We start from the raw sequence: 22,447 nt of genomic DNA on the forward strand, positions 1-22,447 counted from the left end.
CCAAAGAATCACTTCACTTACATTCATTCCCCTGTTCAATTCCCGTTTTTGGTGACTATGAGAAAATGTTGCAGAATTCCGTCATGTTCTTGTTCTGTTTCTATTACTTAATCTGTAATGAATTCTATATATATATATATATATATATATATATATATATATATATATCTCTGAGTATGCTAAATTTCTACTCCTGTAATTCCTAGCCCAACTTAGTGAGAGGACAAAATATTAAATGGGGGATAATATTTAAGCATCCTATTTAATGATAGGAAAGGGTTACTCAACTGCTGTAATTTGACTTCATAATGGTAATTATTACATTTCAGATCAAAGGCCATGGAATTTAATATGAGCTCTTATTGTGGTGCCCATTTATGATACGGACAAGTGGTTCGCACCTTTAAGTGTAACAGCGATACAATATATTTACAAGACAAACATGAGTTTATTGGGACTTGGTAGGAAGCGTGTTCACAGGTGAGTTCTTCAAATTAATTCCATGCCCCCATTTGCATTATGGACGGTTGACCCTGATGGTTGTCCTGCTGGTGGTTAGTTTGACCTGCTAAATGCGTAGTTAATATGGGTAAGATTCTCACTGATCTTGGTGGATTTGGCTCTTTGTAAAAAGTAGGTGAAATCTTCAGTTCTTCTGCAAACTCCAAATGTATTGTTTTAGTTCAATGCAATAATGGTACCAGACCTGCAGCTTGCAGGGGGTTTGCAAAGCATTTTAAGGGTGAGAGGGTAGCTACAGGCAGACTAGATGGGTGGAATATGTGTTTTTATGTATAATTTTAACACTGCCATTTTGATTTGTATTCCTATCCTATAGACCCCGTGCCGTGGTTTGGGGCCAAGACTGGATGCATTAGATGCTTAAATCCCATTTTTATACTTTTGTTATTCCTCAGCGCTTCTTCTTTTTTCTCAAATTTTTTTCTTTTAAGTGTGGATGAATTTTGCATTATTAGAGGCAGCTGAGAAGCTATTCCCAGAATCCTTTTTTTATTTTTTTAGCAAGCCATATGAATTCTCCTATTTAGATTTTAATTGGTAAATCAATTTTTAGTTCAGGTTTATAAAGTTACACAAGTTGGTACATGATCCCTCTGAGCCTTTAACAATATTATACAGTGTAATGTTTTTGGGTGTTTTTTTTGTTTGTTTTTTTTTTTTAACACTTTAGGGTCTCACTCACAGTCTTAATTTGTATTGCTGGTGAATGCTATGCCTGTGTATGCAGTCACACCAAAAAAATAATTTTAGGAAAGAATAAGGTTGAACAAAACATTTAAAAAAAAAAAAAAACTGTTCATCTTTGGGTTTTCTTTAGTAATACGCTGCTACGGTTTTGGAGGATATAATAATTGTAGGTCACTAAGCAGACATGAAATTCTCATTTATAATGTATACCTGTAATATAGAAATATATTTATATATTTTCCGTAAGAATATTTCATTGAGCTTTGTATAATTTAAGAGGCTTGTTCAGTTTTTTTTTTTTTCTTTTTAATTTCCTCCCCCTGTACAGTGTGTACAGTAAATGTCTAAAGGCATTTAACGCCTGCTCAAGCATTATCTGATGAACGGGATATATTAATAAAATATACTGAAACGTCAATGAGTTGTTTTTTTTTTTATTATTTCATTGGACGCTTGACAGGCTAGGCAAAAGGATATTTATTTGTTCAGGGCCAATATGAGGACTTTTCATGTTCCTACAACATATTTATTCAAATGTCTTATCCCTCTTTCTCATATCTTGTATCTGTTTTCCATCTGTCTCCTTTTCTCATCTATACTTCTTTCCTTCCTACTAGTGCATACTTATACAAAACCCCATATAAATTATACACATAGTATACATGTGAAAAAATACCAAAAACGCATTTAGTAATGTTTTAGCCCCTTCCTAATCCTATCTAATTGCCCCTTACAACCCCACCACATTGGAAAATGTGGGTGCTAAACAGTTTATGTCCAATCAGGGTGCAATGGTAGCCCAATGCATACCTTTAATGGTGGTAAGGAATCAAATAAATAAGAAATACATATTTCTAGTACAGGGGGACTCTGGCTTCTGTAGAACGTGTAGTTAACTAATTAACACCATTATGTTTAGGATTTTTTTAATGAATAAATAAAATTCGCCTTTTAGACTTTTCGTATGTTACATTTGGATCTGGAATGTCAGGGTAAAATAAGTTTGTTTTTGTTTTTTTGATTAGGTTAAAAAAAACATTTTTTTATTTAATTTATAAAGTGGTTAACTTGTGAGCCATTAAAAAAAAAAATAAACTGAAGAGCAAAAGCAGAGATGCTCCATTCCCACGCCTCTTACAAATCCAAAGTAGTGGGGCACCTGACCATGTCTTGGTATGCTGAAGCGGACATACCAAGACATTTTGGACAATGCTATGTTTCCAACTTTGTGGGAACAGTTTGAGGAAGGCCCTTTTCTATTCCATCGTGACTGCGCCCCAGTGCACAAAGCGGGGTCCATAAAGACATGGTTGGATGGGTTTGGTGAAGAAGAACTTGAGCGGCCGCACAGAGCCCTGACGTCCACTCCATTGAACAGGTTTGGGATGAACTGGAGTAGAGATTGTGAGCCAGGCCTTCTCGTTCAACATCAGTGCCTGACCTCACAAATGCTCTATTTTCCCACAGAAAGACTCTTGTCAGTGCTGATGTGCACAACCTCAAGATTGTAAGCTCGTTTGATCAGAGCCCTCCTCACCTGTTTCTGTAAATCAAATTATGTCAAATTTATAAAATAGGCTACTTCTGTAAAATTCTAAATGTGAAGCCCTCCGTGGGAACAGTTCACGGAGTCATACATTTAGAAGATTGACCCAGGCTGTATGCAGTTCTATAAAATGTCTATGCCACCAAATATGAATTAGTTTCCATATGTTTTTACTATGTTTTTCAAATATGTACAAAAATTAAATAAAGACGACCGGGTGGGAAAAAGAGAAATCCAGTAAGTTAAATGGCTGATGCGGAGAACAGACACGTGTATAGTGAAATGCTAAATAACGTCATAAACTTTAATCTTTTTCAATCGTTGGCAGAATAGCAAGGAAAAAACCCCAAAACACAAACAATACCACACTGTCCAACAAATATCGGTAGTAAAGGTCAGCGTTTAAGGTAATTCCCTCAGCATTACATACAGACATTAATTAATTTGCGCTAAATTACTGCATATCCAAAGAAAAAGAATAGACAATTTCCACAAATAGTTATTTTATTCATATGTAATTTTATAACAAACAATTATAACTTACAGAGCACTATTCAGTATAGAAAATATTCCAAAAATATACCTATGCAAATAGATATAAATACTGTATATATATATATATATATATATATGTATAGTAAAATACATAATATTCCGGTAATAATACATGTAAGTTCTGCTGAAAATGGTTCAAAGTGTTTGATAGATGGCAGAATTATCTTGCCAGAAAATAAACAATGATAAAACCAGACGCATTATTAATTTATTCAAGCTTGACAATATATCTGCTCCCCCATTGACTTACGCCCCTAATGCCACATACTCCCCTACACATATGTTGCCAGGAATCTCTTATCACCGCCCCAATTTTATGCTTACCAGGCTTTTCCTAATAGAAACACGAAACGGTAGATAAACGTTTGGCCACCTAGCCAACTTGTTCTTACTGTGTTTTCTAGCTGTAAAGATCATAGTCAGTCGTTGGTTCTGTCTTAGATTTAGGATAGCTTTATGCCCATCCCATGCGTGTTTAAGTTCTAGTACATACTCCTAGAACATTCAAATGTTTGTGCCGGCCATCATATACTGAGTTTGTACCGGGTCAGACTTTAAGGGTGTATAACCTGGATGGTTGCGCAGGATGCCACGAGAGGAAGGAATCTGGCCATCTTGTTTGATTAGGGAGATACTGTTCTAAGTGTTTATGAATTTAGGATTGATATACGGTTATGAATTCATGAATCAAAAACACAATAAATTAAATCAGTAGAATGTTGGCCATATTATTGATGACCTGAGTAGCATTAAGGGATGGATGTGGTATAGACGCACGCCAATATGGAGAAAAAAAAAATAGAGAGGGAAAGAAGCAGTATGATCACCATAGAGAGTTGTTCCCACTACTCTCAGGAGAAATGCAGAAATGGAGTAGTATCTGTGAAAGCGCTTAAACAGAGAAGACAGCGATACTGCTCTAGTACAACAATACAAAAGAGGCAAGACGATGCAACAAAAGGGCGATTTAACACAATAATAAATATACAAGATGGTGTTAAAACATAATGTATAAAAACAAATACACCAAATATGTGGAGCCCCAGCGCGTTTCTCCATCAGCCTTCCTCAGAGGGTCCCAGCTTGCAGAGTACAGGACACCTTGAGAAAAAAAGATAAAAAAGTAAGAAAGCAGAGAAGAGGGAATAAATAAATAATAAAAAAAGAATGCAATGGGTAAATGGGTGTGTAATGGAGCAGACCCTTGTTGTCACAAATACTTGACTTTACCATTTGATTAAAAATGATAAATTATGAACAATGGATGATAAGAGACAAACCTATATATCTCAAAAATTAATTCAAAGAAGGCAAATATAATGTTTGTGGAAATATGATACATACAGAGTGGAGATGAACTCATTGATAAGGGCTAGACTAGCTTCCTAACAAGTGAAGCATAAGCCCATAGCAATAGTGCATAAATATCTATATATTTTTTTTAATTTTTTTTTTTTTTTTAAGTGCGGTTTTGCATAAGTACGCTGATGTTTTGCAAAAATACATAAGGTTGAGATCATCAGAAAAAATGCATCATGGGAGGGGAGCCTTCTTTTAAGCGCCTATTGTGGAGGGGGTGTGGTCACTATTCCGCTAGGTGCGTTGCTACAGGAACCAAAATGTTTGGGTATGTGTAGCAGGGGGAAGTAATTTATTAGAGCACTGGGGTATGAGGGAAAAACAACAGTTATAAATGAAAAGGGAAAATGAATAATAAAGTTTGTAAACCAAACTGTCCAAACTGTAGAAAAGAACATATGTATTGTGATTTTTAATAATTGTATGTGCTTATACAGGCAGATGACAGAAACAACAGAGGAAATGGTGTATTAAATAGATGAAATAATACATCTTGTGTTAAAAGAGAATATAAATAAAAATCATAAAAATAAATAAATGAACACGTGGCCCTGAAAGACTACCTTACGCGCTTACGGGATTTTAGTGAAGGAATCCTTGTCCTGGGGGGTGACTTTAACGTGGCTCTGCACCCGGCTCTTGACACCTCCTCTGGCCTCCCTCGCGCCTCGCCACACGTCCCGTGCAAAATTAACTCTCTCCTCTCCCACCACCGCTTGGTTGATTGCTGCAGGGCCCTCCACCCTACTTCTAGAGACTTTACCTTCTTCTCCACACCTCATGGCTCCTACTCCCGAATGGATTACTTCTTTCTCCCCTACCATCATTCCATTCTCCTGCGCCGGGCCCGCATCGGCCTGACGACATGGTCGGATCATGCCCCGGTTATCATTTCCATAGACTCTCCCCTCCTCCATCCCACAGGACGAACTTGGCGTCTGAATGACTCCCTCCTCGCCGATGCTGTGGTGAGTGCGGACCTGGCCTCCGCTATCTCCCTTTACTTCGCTGAAAACCTAGTCGACGATACGCCCCACCTCACGGTCTGGGAAGCACACAAAAGCGTTGAAATTGGTTGAAATCTCTCCTGCCGTCCCTAGTGCATCCTGACCAGTCTGGCTTTATCCCGGGCCGTGAGGCTAGAGAGGGGACAATCCGCGCTCTCAACTTGCTCCACCTCGCGAGGTCCACCTCCACCCCATCGATTTTTCTTTCCAACGCCGAAAAGGCTTTTGATAGGGTGGACTGGTTGTACATGCTGGCCACCCTCCAGCATATGGGCTTTGGCGCGGGCTTTTTGACTTGGAAAATACACGTCCCCCCTCCTTTTTCTCCTCGGTCCGCTCTGCCTTTCTCCGGTTCATATGGGGTCGTCGCTCTCCCCGCATTAGATACAGTGTCATGATCCTACCCAAGTCCAGGGGCGGACTGGCCCTGCCCTGCCCACGCACATATTACAAGACGTGTCACCTCTTGCGGGTGGTAGAGTGGGCGTGTGGATCCCTTGGGAAGCGGTGGATAGAGGTGGAGGGTGGTCTGCTTGGCATGTCGATCAGTTCCTTACCCTGGCTGGAGGTGCAGTGCGCCCACCGTATGACGGCAGATCACTCCTTCCTACGTGCGACTCTCGGTGTGTAGCACTCGGTACTACGGGGCACCACTATCTCCTCTGTCCCATCCCCTCTTACTCTACTACGCGACAACCCTGACTTCCCCCCGGGAATGGGGGGAGACTTGTTCCCTGCGGTGGCCGCAAGAGGGGTACTGGGGATTTGTGCTTACCTCTCCCACTCTGGCCTGCAGCCCTTGGAGGCCTTGGTGGGCTCAGACCCTCCTACGGCCCTCGCGTGCAGGGCCGGCCTTTGGGGGCGCCGCCGTGGGGTCCGACGCCACCGTAGCGTACCGCTGGCGCCAGCAGCGTACCTAGCGGGGGTGCCGCTCATCAGGGGGGCACCCGGCACCCCTCCAGAGATGGACAGTAATGTCCGCCGCTGGAGGAGCAGGCTCGCAAGGGAGCGGTATCGGAGGTCTTTACAGACCTCCGGCTCCCTTGATTGATTTTAAGCCGGTTCAAGGATCTCCCTTGAACCCGGTTTAAAATCATTCAAGGAAGCCGGAGGTCTGTTAAAGACCTCCGATACCGCTCCCTTGTGATCCGCGCGGCAACAGCCCACCGCTGTCCGTGCCCTCTGACCCGGAAGAAGACAGAAGAACTGAAGAAGAGGAGCGAAGAGAAGGAAAAGGAGCTGTAAGGAGAAAAGAGGAAAGATAGGAAAGCATTCAGTGAGAGTGAGAGTGAATTGGTATATGTGTGGATTGGTGTATGTGTGGATTAGTGTATGTGTGGATTAGTGTATGTGTGGATTGGTATATGTGTGGATTGGTATATGTGTGGATTGGTATATGTGTGGATTAGTGTGTGTGGATTGGTAAATGTGGATTGGTATATATGTGTGGATTAGTGTATATGTGTGGATTGGTATATATGTGTGGATTAGTGTATATGTGTAGATTGGTATATGTGTGGATTGGTATACGTGTGGATTGGTATACGTGTGGATTGGTATGTGTGTGGATTAGTATATGTGTGGATTGGTATATATGTGTGGATTAGTGTATACATGTGGATTGGTATGCGTGTGGATTGGTATATGTGTGGATTGGTAAGTGTGTGAGAGTGATGGGTGTTATGCTGTACCATTTCCAATGTCTTTTTCATGAGTGAGAGTGAATTGGTATATGTGTGGATTGGTGTATGTGTGGATTAGTGTATGTGTGGATTAGTGTATGTGTGGATTAGTGTATGTGTGGATTGGTATATGTGTGGATTGGTATATGTGGGGATTAGTGTGTGTGGATTGGTAAATGTGGATTGGTATATATGTGTGGATTAGTGTATATGTGTGGATTGGTATATATGTGTGGATTAGTGTATATGTGTAGATTGGTATATGTGTGGATTGGTATATGTGTGGATTGGTATACGTGTGGATTGGTATGTGTGTGGATTAGTATATGTGTGGATTGGTATAGTGTAGTATATGTAGTATATGTAGTATATAGTATATGTGTGGATTGGTATACGTGTGGATTGGTATACGTGTGGATTGGTATGTGTGTGGATTGGTATATATGTGTGGATTAGTGTATACGTGTGGATTGGTATGCGTGTGGATTGGTATACGTGTGGATTGGTAAGTGTGTGAGTGATGGGTGTTATGATGTACCATTTCCAATGTCTTTTTCATGATCTAATTATGCTCTAAAAGTACATCATAACTCCCATCATTCTATACTGTTCCATACAGTGGCAGAGCTGGGAGGCAGAGGCCTTGCACCCCCACCGCAGGACTCCTGAAAGGTAAGTGAACTTCAAAGAGGGAAAGGGTAGATAGTTAGGAGGGGGTAGATAGGGAGAAGGGAGTGAGACAGGGGAAAGGGGGTAGATAGGGAGAAGGGAGTGAGAAGGGGTAGATAGGGCAGAAGAGAGTGAGAAGGGATAGATAGGGCAATCATACTCCTATCATGCCAAGTCTGCGAGTACATCCTGGAATCTGGATATGCCTGGGCATGATAGGAATGTGATTGCTGTTAATCACATATATATATATATATATATATATATATATATATAATATTGTTATTTCATTGTTTTGTCCTATTTTGGTGTGTTACTTACTTTAAATAAAAGTGTTAGATTTTTTTATGGTGTGGGGGGGGTCATATTCGGTTTTGGCCAGGTAAATGCTGCACTTTCGGTTCCAGAATTTGTTTCGGTGCATCCCTACTACTAAGCCAGACAATGAAGTGGTAGGCCTACACCACATCAATGTTTGGCGTAGTATATAGTGATTGGAGTTTTGTTACAAGTTTTGTTACAAGTTTTTATTCCTTTCTTTTTTTGGGATGGGGGGGCGCCAGAGGAGTAGTCCGCACAGGGCGCCAGAACACCTAAGGCCGGCTCTGCTCGCGTGTTTCCGATACGCCCAACTGGGCAATTTCTTCCGATCACTGGTTCATAAGCACCAGGTCCTCAGGGACCTAACCAAGTTTGAGGAAATGTGCACCCTGACTTCACCCCCTGCTCACGGCATCTCTCTCCTCTACGGCCTCCTCCTCTCGGCTATCTATCCCTCCTCCCCACCTCATGAGGGTGAATGGGAAGCCTCATTGCAAATCACTCTAACTGAACAACAATAGGAGAAGATTTACGTGCTCACTCACCGCTGCTCCCTTAGTAACAGGGACCAAGAGATGTCCTACAAGCTGATGGCCTTCTGGTACAGACCCCCGTCAACCGCCCGGTTCTGCCCCACTGGGAGGGATGAATGTTGGAAGTGCGGGGAGTCCCCATGTTCTTTACTCTACCTATGGTGGTCATGCTCCCTCATGATACCCTATTGGTCGACCATCCACTCCCATAATCGGTCCCTCACCGACAAGGACATACCCTTCACCCCCGAGTTTCTCCTCCTTCTCCACATGCCCTATCCGGTTTCGTGGTACAAAGCTTCTGTGGTCCGCTATCTACTGACGGCAGCGAAAGCCCTGATCCCCCTGCACTGGGGAGATTCTTCCCCCCTACGATTTGGGAGTGGATCCAGAGGGTGGAGCGGAGCCGAGTTCTCGAGGAACTGATTTATTCCGCCACGGACAGATCTGAGAAGCATCACCGCATTTGATTCCACTGGCTGCAACTTCTCTCTAGTCCTCAGATTCGCACTCTGCTTGACAATGTGCCCTCACGAGGACTGGTTCCCGAGGTGTCTCCATCAGGTGCGCGACCCTCCTGCCCCCCTTTTTTTTTCCCTTTTCCTTTCTCTCCCTCTCCGCTCCCATTCTCCGCTCCCTTTCACCACCCTCCCTCTCCCCCCCCGAAACTCCCTTTCCCTTCACACTCGCTGGCCTAATCTGTAACGCCCATCTATGCTCGCAGGGCCGGGGGTTAGTGGTTGCTGCGCGCAGTGCCACCCTGACATCCCCTCAACATATACTCACTTATGGTTACACAAGGGATATCTGCATCCACATGTCATACACCTATATACCCTTTGTGCTCGCCACACCGATTCTAATGTCCCTCTTGTGACGTGTTCACATGACACTGAGTCTTGCACCGATACCACACTGCCTGACTGGTTATGAAGCTTATCCTCATGTACCACGCTTCCTTCCATTCTCTGGTTCCGTACACCGAGGCTCTCTGGCCCTCAGGCACGACATCATGGCTCTCTTCCTGTGGGTTACCGGTGCCGGGGAGTATGAATATGAGCACCTTGTTTTACCGCATGCTGTGTCCCCACGGCAGTGGGACATCTGTCACCATATGCAGGCCCGGACTGGGACAAAAAATAGGCCCGGGCATTTAAGCCAGAGCAGCCCATTTTTATTTATTTATTACTTTATTAATTTATTGTTAAAGCCCACCCATGTACCATCTTTGCATTTAATCACTCATTCACACAAATCATTAACACATCCATTAATGCAGTCTCACAAATCATTCAAGCAATTCATCCACACATGAATTCATTAATTGTCATACGCATTCACACAATTCATCCACACATGAATTCATTAATTGTCATACGCATTCACACAATTCATCCACACATGAATTCATTAATTGTCATACGCATTCACACAATTCATCCACACATTTATTCATTCATTCTCATACGCATTCACACTACCCCTTCTCCCCATCTTATCTGCCCCTTCTATGTTCCCCCTTTTCACTATGTACCCCCTCTCCCCATTTCTCACTATCTAACCCCCCTCTGCCCCTTCTCACTGCACCCCCCTCCCTCCCTCCCCCTACTTACCTTGTTGCCGGAGCAAGCAGCAACTGTGACCGGGCCCGCGGCAGGGCCGGATTGACTTAGGGGCTGATGGAGCTGCAGCTCCAGGCCCCTACCCTATGCAGCCTCTACGGCCGCATTAACGCAGGGCCCCTTAAGCCCGTCGCAACTGCGGCTAGTCAGGAGGAATCAAATAATGATATTGTGGGGTTGATCATTTAAAAAATAGACATAGGTTTACGAAATAACAGTACAGATAATGTAGGTAAATGAAAACAAGGAACAGATATTCTGGTGTTTTACCCACATCCAAGACAAGTAATAACGATATGGTAATAGGTAAAATGCAGGATATTGGTTCAGTTTTGGGTAGCAGTATTTTTTGTTATTAACAGAGGCCCAAAAGCAGTGGACGGGTAGAATACTAGTGTTGGTGCAGAAAGTATTTTAGAAATAATAATTCAGAAAGCCCCCAAACCATCAGAGTATTATTAGTCTAAATCCCGTAGTGTCTTGTCAATATTAACGGTTTGGTCGGTCCTAGTCATCCCTGTCTCTGCCGTTTCTGGGATCGCTGGCCCACCTTCTACCTCATTTTTATTCATTTTTGTAAATTTTGTCAGCCTCTTCAAAATATTGATGTTTCCAGTCGGAACGGCTTCCGTGGTGCCATGAATGGTTATTATAAATGATCGGTGACAGGAGCGTAATTTTGATCTGTATCGTTGGCGTTGGTGCTAATGTTTAAAGAAGACATGGCAACTTAAAGTGTCCTAGATTTTCGAAGAAGTTTTATTAAACTCCGCTTCTGCACAATAAATGGGCTTTTAACTTCCTCCAGAGCCTGTGTGAAAGATCACCGTTGTGTCCTTAATGTCATTATACATAACCAAGAAACTTCTGCTCTCAATGTACGGCGTAAACAGCATTCTGGATCCGTTCTGCTGATGGTGTTTATGAAAGTAGTGAATAAAAATCCATGTGTTTGGATAGGAATTAGTCTTGCATGCAGTTCCATGATATTTAAACACACTTTTCTACTTGGAAAAAAAACATTAATTGTGTTCTCTAGTATGTTAAGCAAATAAATGTCAGCATGTCATCGTGTTCCTTTCTCTGAAGCTTTACAAACAACACAAACCTTAAGACTCTGAGCTTTTATGGCAACAACCTATTGACACCTGCTAAAAAAGTTAGGAGCCAGGATTTATTTTTTAAGCTAACAAAGTTTTATTTTCAACGGCAAAAATTAATGATGTCCCAAGGGAATCCCTCCCACTCTCTTAAATATAGTTCCACTTTCCTCGAACCCCTATATATATATTTTTTTTTAATACTTTAATACATTTTCGCTTTTCTTTTTTCCCCGTTCTCCTCCAACGTGAAGATCCTCTACCAGTCACAAAGAACTCTTCTGTGAGCCCCGCCCCCTTGAGTGGCAAATCTTGAAAGGGACGCAGAGCCTCACTGAGCCACTGCCACTCAGCAGCACAGTGTGAGGTGGTAAGACCGCCCTGTGTGCACGCCGGCCGCTTTAATTGTATTACATACACCGTGCTGCACGGTGAGAAGGGCCAAAAGGACATTGGACGCCCCTGACCTGGGCGCCAGGACAAAATTCTCAGTCGCCATGGCGACCTGGGATTTGTCGAGCCCAGGGAGTCTTGGGATGCAGTGGTAAGTTGGGAGGGTAGAATGGGATATCTAGGGAGCAGAGTGGCATATCAGGGAAGGGGGCAAAAGGAAATTAAAGTAAGGTGTATTATGAATTAAGGGGGGGGGGCATAAAATGGCTATTGGTTTTCCAAGTTGCTATTTGTATATAACCTATGCTGACTATCCACATAATAGATACCAAAAATGTTAGAATACACGTATTCCTGTTCATTAGATAAGATACTGTTTGACCATTCCACTGTGTATTTTTTCTTAAGAAATTATTTTTTCTTATCTCACCAAACTTTTAGGGTGCGACTTTTAATCGGGCCAATACGGTGTGTGCGTGTGTAATTTATGTATATACATATATTTACACACACACTTACTCTACACTACACACAGTGGCTCTAGAACTATACCACTGAAAGGAGAGCTGCCTTGATGCTGCCTCTTTAACAGGCCTGGTACACTAGAACTGGGCATATACACCTGATCGCAACACAACACACAGATATCCAATACAGCTCCCTGGGCCAGCCAGTAGAGATTAGATAATTTCCCCAACTGGCCATGATGACCACTGCACAGAATAGTTAAGACAGTGGGGCAGCTACAAAGTACAGTGTCTGAAGATGGGAAACCTGTTTGCAATAGGGATATTTAACAGTGGCACATAGAAAACTGAATCGCTGCAGTAAAACTCCAAAGGCAGCAAGACCACGGCGAAATAAATATTAAAAAACAAATATCGGTAGATAGACTAGTTACTTTAAACTAGCACTAGCACTTGAAAATATCTGCACAATCTATCTCATAAACCAATTCTCTGGTTTCTGTTGTTTCTATAAACACTATTGGCAATTTCTGTTCTGGAACACTATGGTACCCTCATATCCGTTCTCTGCTCCTAGAAAAGAAAGACTGTGGGGGAAGAAAGAAAGAGGGATCTAGGACTGGGACACATTGCTGGTATGTTTTGTTCTCCTCATATTGTATCTTTGTCTACATTTCTCTTCAAAACTCAGAACAGCAAAGACAATCTAATTGCAATACGCTGAGGTGACAACGTTTCATCCATGATTAGCTTCCTGCACTGGATGAGCTTGCAACGTTCTACTACTACCACCTTTTGTGTAATACTATCACCAGAAACACTAAACAAGATACAAATTATAATTTGTTTTATTTGTTATTGGTTTTTCTATTGCCACCAGGAATGTTTATTGCATATAGATGGTAAACATATGCAGGTGGAATTCCTGGGATCATTCCAATTCATCCATATCAGTCCCGCTGTCAGAGATGAAGTCTTCATGAGGTGTACATGCAAAACAGAAGCGCTTCATATCTCTCAAGCACTGCCTGCAGTATACTGTGCCACAGTCTGCTATCTCACACACATACGAGTCCTTGGTTTCACTAGAACTGCACACAATACAGCGTCTGCGAATGAACGGGCGCATCCAGCTCAAATAACGGTGCAGGGTAGTAGCAAAGCTTTTCAGCCAAAGTCTTCTTCCTTTTTATTTCTGCATATGCAGCCCGCTTCTTCAGGTGTTCGTTATAAAGGAACAGAACACGCCGCTTTTCTCTCCTTGGAAAGAAGAAGGAAGCAATCACTCTGCGGAGACGGCCAATATACACCTGGACAAAGCAGCGCGACAGGAGTCCGACCACAGGAAGGCAAGACCAGATAGCCCTCAACTGACATTTGAATCGGATTTACTAGACACATGGTGTTATTACTCAGATGCATGGTGGCAGAAGAGGTGTTGAGGTTACCAATAGTACGTCTTAACATCCTGGAAAGTATCGCCTCCAACCAGAATCTCCAGTTTGTGGTGACTGGAGAACACATACGAGATGTGCGAATGTTTCCGGATAATCTAGAATAGGTGATAAAGGATCCAGTCTGTAGTTAAGGATAAGATGAGGAAGGTGAGTATGGGAACACACTGGAGAAACTCCATCATTGTTGTCTTCATCTCAAGGTCCTGAACCACTGGATTCCAGGGAAACACAAAGCTCTTGTGCTCTCCCTTCCTCAGGGGTAGAAGATGTCTCTTATTCAGTTTCCTCCTGCGAGCATCAATCTGCCTGAAGTAGGTTGTTACATAGGCGTTATCAAACCTAATGTTGGTGTTGTACTGGTGGCAATACTTGTAGGCAGAGATAAAGATGAAAATAAATGTGCAGGAAATGAAAACACGGACAAAGGACCCAGCCTTCCTCATAGCTAATCTCTTCTGCTCTAATGTCTCTGTAATCTCCTCTGTAATCTCCTTTTTAGAAACGTTCATGCCAAGAAACATGCTTTGTTCTTGTTTAACTATTGCTATTTTGCTAGCAAAGCCATCGTCCATTCCGTTCATAGTCGCATTGACCTTATCATAGATTGTTCCAAAATTGGCTTCCATAAGGATCTTCTTCTTGCACCTTGTATTTACAACATTCATGATATTGACACAAATGAGAATTGCATAGGAAGGCACAAGAGATTGTTAAGGACAGGTAGGGGAACGACCTTCATACAATCGTCATGTTTCTTGGCAAACCACTCACGGCATTTCTCAATACCTTTTTCAATAACGTACTCACAGCGCAGCATAGACTTCTGCAGAGTGTCAAGAGTCTTGTTTTCCCCTTTTATCTCCTTTTCTTTCTGTTCCTCAAGCTTTTTATCATATCCTTCAGAGCTCTGCACCTCTGTCTCCTTAAAAACAGATTTTATGCCGCTGGTGTCATTTTTAAGTTCTTTTGCCCCTTTTACCAAGTCTTCAATTATCTTTCTAAAAGGGTTTATAATAACTTTGTGTGGTTTATCTGGAGCTCCACCGTGCACCCAATGGATTTTGCAACATCCTCCATGTTATGCTGCAGGTTGCTGACAGGTCCATCAAAAATAGACTGCAGTACATACATCACCAGGTAAGCACGGGCTTCTTTGCCCAAAATATTTGGTGTCATCATGAGCGTGGCACAGCGAAAGTGAGAAAATGTACCCCATCCGATAACGAAGGTTCCTGATATCCCATATAGAAGGTTTATCTTATTTTCTTGATATAGATTCATTGGATGTACCAACAAAAAGTAGATTCCAGTGCCAATCATACCCCCAGCTCCAGCACCAAGGAAGAACTTTGTCACTTAAAAGGAATCTAAGACAGAACCTGGGCATGGCAAAGGCCAGGACCAATCTCACTGATAAATATAGATATCAAGATCTACTCGAAGATTTTAGCCAAAAGACTTAAAATGTTTCTGCCGGAAATCATCCACCCTGATCAAACAGGATTTATAAAAGATAGAACATTAACAGATAACACTCGTAAAATAATAAATCTTATAGATATATCTAATAAAAACTCTATGCGTACGGCCTTTGTAGCATTAGATGCAGAAAAGGCATTTGATCGGGTGGACTGGCTATTTCTAGCGGAAACATTGGAAGTCTTCGGCATAACAGGAAAATTTAGAAATAATATTTCAGCACTATATAAAAATTCTTCTGCACTAATAACTGGACCTATGTTTATCTCTAAAAGTTTCAAAATTAGCAATGGTATGAGACAGGGCTGCCCTTTAGCCCCACTACTTTTAGCTTAGGCGATTAGAAATTCATCTAAAATAGAAGGAATTAAAATGGGAACTAATCAATATAAAGTGACACTCTGCTGATGATATTATTTTGACACTCCCCCATCCTGAAAAATCAATGAAATATGTGTTAGAAATGATTAAAGAATATAACCACTCCAATTACAAATTAAATATTGATAAAACTCAAATCATTTCTACTCATCAAACAGAAGAACAAGCTAAAATTTTAAGCACATATATAAATGTGGATTGGAGTAAAAATTCTCTTGATTATTTACGTATTCAAGTAAAACATAATTTGAAAGAAATGGTCAGAGATAATTATCTTACACTAATTAGTAAAATGAGAAAGAAACTATTAGATTGGAAGGGACTTGAAATCTCGTGGTTGGGACGATTGAACGCAATAAAGGCGAATTATATTCCTAAAGTACTATATATATCCTAAGAGCCATCCCATTAAGAGTCCCTTATTCTATTCTCACCCAAATCCAAGAGTTAATTAAAAAATATTGTGACAGTGTGAACCCCAGGGAGATGATTAGCATGGCATCTGAGTACAGCTGCTATGCAGATTATACATATGGGTCCCTGGGGTGGAGCAATTGGAGAGCAGGGTGGGCCAATGCTCCATTTCCCCATTCTGTGGAAACTCCATGCCGGGTTTTCCAGGAGGCAAGAAATCTGCAGGATCCGGTCAGGGATTCCTATGGGGCCGGCATCAGGCACAGGTGCTGGACATTAAAAACCCCTGGAGCCTGATACTCAGGGAGACTGTTGGGGGAAGAGGACAATCCCTGAGCCAAGTGAGGCAATACCTGCCTGGACATTTTGTGTGCTGTCTGGGGGAGGTTTTCCAGAGCCTGGCGTAGCTGGGTCTGGCTGGGAGGTTGAGTTAGTGGGTGATTAGGCTGGTCAGTGTGGACCAGCGTAGTTAAGTTAGAGAGGGCTCCAATTGGGAGCTAGGTTTTATTTTTATGATTTGGTTTTTGGGGTTTAAGTGGTTAAAATAAAGCGCTATTTTGTTCAAAGCTGCTGTTCCTGACTCTGATTGCCCTAGAGGACTGTGCTTAGGACCCCTAAAAAGTGACATGTGTGGCCCTCATGCTATAGGGTTTGTCACAATATATATGGCAAGACAAGACCCCGAGAATTTCTTATACAAGATCAACTAATACTATACAAAAAGGTGGCTTATCCTTTCCTAATATTTTTGTTTTTAGTAACATCAAAAAATCTAAACATATGCTTTATCACCACTGTGGAAAAATCCCTGAATTTATAGGGCATTAACACATATTCACAAATGAATCCGTATGAGCCCAGCCAACAGGCATCTCATAATTTGAATCTATAAAACCACACATAACATGATATCTAAGCAATTAATTGTATCTTTGTGAGTTATGCTGTAAAATGAAGAAATTGTGATTTCCAAAAGCATTTTTATATTTTTACCCATTTTCACAATACTCATTTTTACAGATGTGATGAAGCAAGAAACATCATGAAATGTATTAATGTCCCCTAATGTAAAATGGGTCATCATGTTGTGCTTACAGAGCAATCAGTAGTTGCGGAAGATAACCAGAACAAAAATATATATTTAAAATATAAAATGATTAGAACAGCTGCACAGAGGTGTATTATTTAGTACGTTACAGCTGCTGCATAGATGTATCTTTCATATAATATCAGACAGAGAGTTAGGAAGAATAACTTACATGTCATTGTGTAGAAGGTATAGCGCTAGAAGCTGACTGTACACCTGGGGTGTTGCAATACCTCCTGGAGCCTGAACAGACATAATGCAGTTTTAAAAGTATACTCATTTTTCATGACTTAAGACTTGGGTCTTAATTGTTTTTCAAGATGGCGACTTCACCAGTTTGCCCTGTTTGACTTCACTCTGTGTAGGGTGGAAACAAACATGTGCTGCAAAACCATACAAACTGTACACGCCTGTCGTGTTGCGTTAGCCAGTTGTGTACTGTTCTGGCCAACTGTATTTATAGAATCAACTTTGAGGTTTAAGTATAGAAGCTGTGGCTTCTTGATTAACCGTGTAACCACATCCACCAGCCACACACAATGTCAATTAGCTGTGCTGCGCGCGGGGGATTAAAGCCTGCTAACTGATGTCCAGAGCAGTCTTGTGACAAGAAGGGAATGCAGTTTGTGTTCCTTAGGATATACATGACAGGGTTCTTAAGTTATTCCAGTCCCCGTGTGACTGCGGCGGCAAACAACTTCCCGTGCGGCGGCAGTAAAAGGATATATTCAAAGGACTCGGATCTCTTGTTTGTTGAGTGGAAAGGACACATTAACTGAGGTCATTTCCACACCCCATTCAGGGCAGTTTTCGCAACAGCTAACAGAATTTGTACTTTCCGCTGTGTATCACAGTTGTGTCCCGTTAACACTGTCCTTGCTGTGACTTTGCAATGTTAGTCTACTCATTTTATTAGCATGTTACAGTATTTATTCAACCCATTTCTAGGTTAAATATGAAAAAAGTGACTGGATGAAAGTTTGGAAAGGGATCGTATCACCATAGTGCCTTTTATGGACCATTTCCAGAGTTTCATAATGATAGAAACTTTCTGTATCATTTAAAAATATATTAAATTTAAACCTCTGAATCAAACCTTTACATGTATTTAAATTTCACCCCAGACCTCTGACATCCCGTACAAGATTCTGTGTGCCGCTCTCTTGCTTCTGCATCTCAAAGAATTAAACCGGTATTGACAGACACCGTTTGCTTTTGCTTGTGCCCCTGCAGTTTATTTTATAGTACTTCTGGGGCCCCAAATGTAGATCATTAATGAAGATGCTGGTTATTGCAACTGCGAGTTTATGTGTATGCAAAACCCATGGGATTTATATGTAATGTATAATTCTATGTATAGTGAAGGTGAGATATATCCTAAATGTAACAGGCATTCTCGCCCAAAACCGGGCTTTACCGATATGCATGGTTTTTTTTTTCTGTTTTGTTTTTTAAGAATTAAAACCCAAAGCTGTTTTCTCTGTGCTTGGTTGAAAAAAAGTCATAGTTTTTCCACAATAAATACATATTTGCATTCACAGCTTGAGTGTCTCCCTCATGGTACCGCACTGTGGTTTCCACATACCGACGATGTTCGTTCCCCAGGAATAAGTGACAAAGCAATTCTTAGAAATGTAGGGCGATGCGCTGAACGTTCTTGTCCCTGTAAGAGTCTCCAGCTGCAGCTTTACACCAAACCACCGCTGCTCGGGTTCAAGGCAATGCGAGAGCGAATGCTTGCTTTGCGCACTTGTTTGCGGTTTTCATAGAGCGTTTGGGTAAAGTGTTTCCCAGCTAAAGCATTTTTCACATCTAAAGTTTGGAGATTTCGATTTTTTTCATCTTTTTGGTGCTCCATCAAGTTACTTCACTCTGTACCACCACAATTTCCAGTCCTACCCGTGTGCGTGTAGCTAGCTTGTGTTTGGATTATGTGCCTCTGCCGGGTGTTTGGCAGAATTTTTACCTGTCCTACATTAGCCCAAAGTGATAACTCTTTTGCCTCATCTTGCCTCCACCCAAGCCGTCTTTATTGAACTAACCTCTTCTTTCCAGTCATTCCATTAATGGCATAATTTGCTTCTGCTGGTTAAGAAGTAACCGCTCCATATATTGTTCTTAATCCTACAACAGAGCTGGTGGCGCAGGCAGCAAAGTTCACAATACGAGTGTGTTTAGAGGGACGTGGGGAACTAAAAAAAAAACTCAATTTATGCATTTTTGGTGGCTCCATGCAAATAACTAGCAATCATGAACTAATGTTAATTCTCATTACAACAATGCATCAAAAACAAAAGATCCATGTACAATGACGGTTGAGGGTTGGCCTGTAGACCGCAATTGCGTACCTTCCTGTGTCACTGGCAAACAACCGGTGATCGGGTCATTAGAAATCTAGTTCATCTTTTGTTTTGTTATTTCTCCCCCATTTACAGTCATCTCCGCTTTAGAGTTTGTGATGTGGGGAGTTTCCTTGGTTGTAATGAGCTCTCCTCGGCATTAAAAACCAGGTTAACAATTGAGACCTTCTTCCTGCTGGGATCTTGGTGGGACTGACCACTCTTGAATTTTAGGAAGATTGGCCTTAGTAGTTGGGGACATCTTCTCTTGGGCGTAAGTCTTTTGTGGTGGGCCCATTGGCTTGGGGAGTGCGCTCAAACATTTATCCACGGTGATGAGCTGCTTCCTCCTTACGGTGTCATCTTTGTCCTGCAAGCACTGTTTTGTGTCCTTTGAGGCAATTCTTTCTTTCACCGAATTGAGTACCTTCTTTTTGGGCATCACCTTATTAGCTGGGCCCTGATGGCCAGGGGCCCCGTCAGAATCCGAGCTATCCGATTCATCAGTGCTGTCATCCAGATCAGGCAGGTGTAAAAATGATCTGGTTGAACTGCTGTGGCGTCGGCCTTTACTCTGCTTCAAGATCTCCTCCACTTCCGCCCTTTTCTTTGGATCACAATACTCCAACAATGTAGTGCAGAAATGATGTCCCACGGACTCCAGGTCTTTGGTGCTAAAATGGGTCCCACATCTTTTTCCCAGCGTGGATCCACAGTACGTGGACTCCAGAGTGTAGCTATTATTCACCCCCATTCTCCACACAGCCACGTGGCCTGTGCCCTCCTTGCTTTTCTTCACTTTAAACTTGCAGTCTACATAGGAAAACTTTTCTGGACAGTTCTTGGCAAACATGAGTGGGAAAACCCGCTCGCCAAAGTTGTCCACAGCAGACTGACCACGTTTGGCAGAGCAGCCATATATAAAGGTGTTCTGTGTTCCGCTGTATGAAGATCACAATACAAGAGGACCTTCCGTTCATCCTTCACACGCTGGATCATGTTGCGGGTAAACCATATTGATGGAGCAGACTCCTTCAACTTGCTCTTATATAACCGGTTTAAGTGCTGACCGGCGAGAGAGCAGCGGTGGTTTCCCACAATCACTCAATCTGGATTCAGCATGGGCACCACCTTAAAGACAAAGGTGTCTTGCAGGCGACAGGCATCTTTATGGGAACTCAGAATAAAATCCAAGAACCCTTTAATTACCCATGAGCTGTTGGTCTCTCCCGGATGAACTGTTTGTCACTCTGAAGTAAAATCACTGAGTGTGACGCTCGGTGTACAGGTCGGTACGGAGAGTTATCTGGTAGTCATATTCACCAGTCTGGACCACCTTCTGGAGATTCCCACTATCAAAACGTGCTTCAAAAGCCAACGTGTTCCCAAGGTCTCTGCAGCTCTCAGGTATAACATCCATAAAGGGGCAATTTCCACCTGCTTTTGAGGCTGTGTAGCAGGGTTCCTTGTCCCCTTTATTTGCAAGATAGACCACCTTGCCTGCCATGGAACAGACACATGGTAGTTCTTTCTTTTGCCCAGTGTTCTGAAAGTACATTTTTTTGCAACTAGAGCAAAAGGAGCATCATGATCCTCACCGTATTGCCACTAAACGTGCTTTGCACCTACAAACTTTGCCTTCGGAGTCACATTTGGTTTTAAAGACCCATTTACAGCCGATTGCACATTTACCTTGAGGTGGCTCTGAAAGTGTCCATGTCCGAAGTTCACTAAGAGATGTCATCTCTTCATCAGCAGCTTTAATCCACTTTAGCTTCTCATTGGTTGGCAGTCATGGTTGGCAAACTGTGAACACAGAGGTTTCATCAACAATCACACTCCACCTTATTTGAATCTTGATGTAGTATACCTTCTTTTGCACAAGTATCCCATTTTGAACATTTTTCTTTTGGGATGTGCACGTAAGCTTTGCTTCCGAAAATGTTGATATGACTCAAATCGAGCTCCTTTCCATTCCTTAATACATACAGGGTTTTCTCGGTTGTCTTTCCTGGTAAGCAATTTTGGATGTAGACCGCTGTCATAATTGCCTCTCACTACAGTATGTAGTTGGAATATCCGCATCACAAAAAGCATGGTCCTTCCACTCTCACATAGAGTACGGTTCATTCTTTCTGCAACCCCATTTTGTTCTGGGTTATATAGAACAGTAGTTTGGAACACAATTCCGTGTTTTTCTAGAATAGCTTGTATAATATCACTTGTATATTCAGTTCCGTTGTCTGTACACAATATACCTGGCATTCTGACGAATTTGTTATTTACTTGAGCCAGATAGTGTTCCAATTTCTTGCTACTTCATTTTTACTGTGTAAAAAATACAGTGTAATATGTCTCTCTATTTTTTATACCACTTGCACAATTATTCTTAACTATTTTCTTTATTGTGTCAGGATTTCTGTGTCCAGGTCGCCTGTGCCAAGTGTGGATGCAATTAGAATGTTTTTCCTCTTTGGCAGTATTAACCTTTTCTTTTTTTAATAATTTTTATTAATTTTTCAATATTAAAAAAGGTAAGACAATAACGACAAATAGGTACATAGAGACAAATAAAAAAAGAAGTACTCAGACAAATACATAAAGTTATGTTGATTTATATTAATATACTCTCCCTGTCCCCCCTCTCATCTCTCTCTACCATCATCTTGTTATAAAGTTGGGGGGAATGTTTTTATTTTCCGCCTACAACCAATTGTTCAAAAAATCTAATACCGTGTTGACTCCAGCCCTTTATATTTAAATCTTCCATGCTGAGTTCCAGGGCTTCTATTCGAAGGGAGCTAATCAATTTTTTTTATCAATTCTC

General features: G+C 41.8%; 2 pseudogenes; both read right to left on the minus strand.

The window, feature by feature from the left end:
- Window positions 1-13,377: 13,377 nt before the first annotated feature.
- Window positions 13,378-19,139, minus strand: LOC128472608 (E3 ubiquitin-protein ligase DCST1-like; annotated as a pseudogene).
- Window positions 19,140-19,792: 653 nt separating this feature from the next.
- Window positions 19,793-21,364, minus strand: LOC128472617 (cytosolic carboxypeptidase 3-like; annotated as a pseudogene).
- Window positions 21,365-22,447: the final 1,083 nt, after the last annotated feature.

The sequence above is a fragment of the Spea bombifrons genome, chromosome 1 (genome assembly GCF_027358695.1).
Source record: "Spea bombifrons isolate aSpeBom1 chromosome 1, aSpeBom1.2.pri, whole genome shotgun sequence".
NCBI classification, from domain to species: Eukaryota; Metazoa; Chordata; class Amphibia; order Anura; family Pelobatidae; genus Spea; species Spea bombifrons.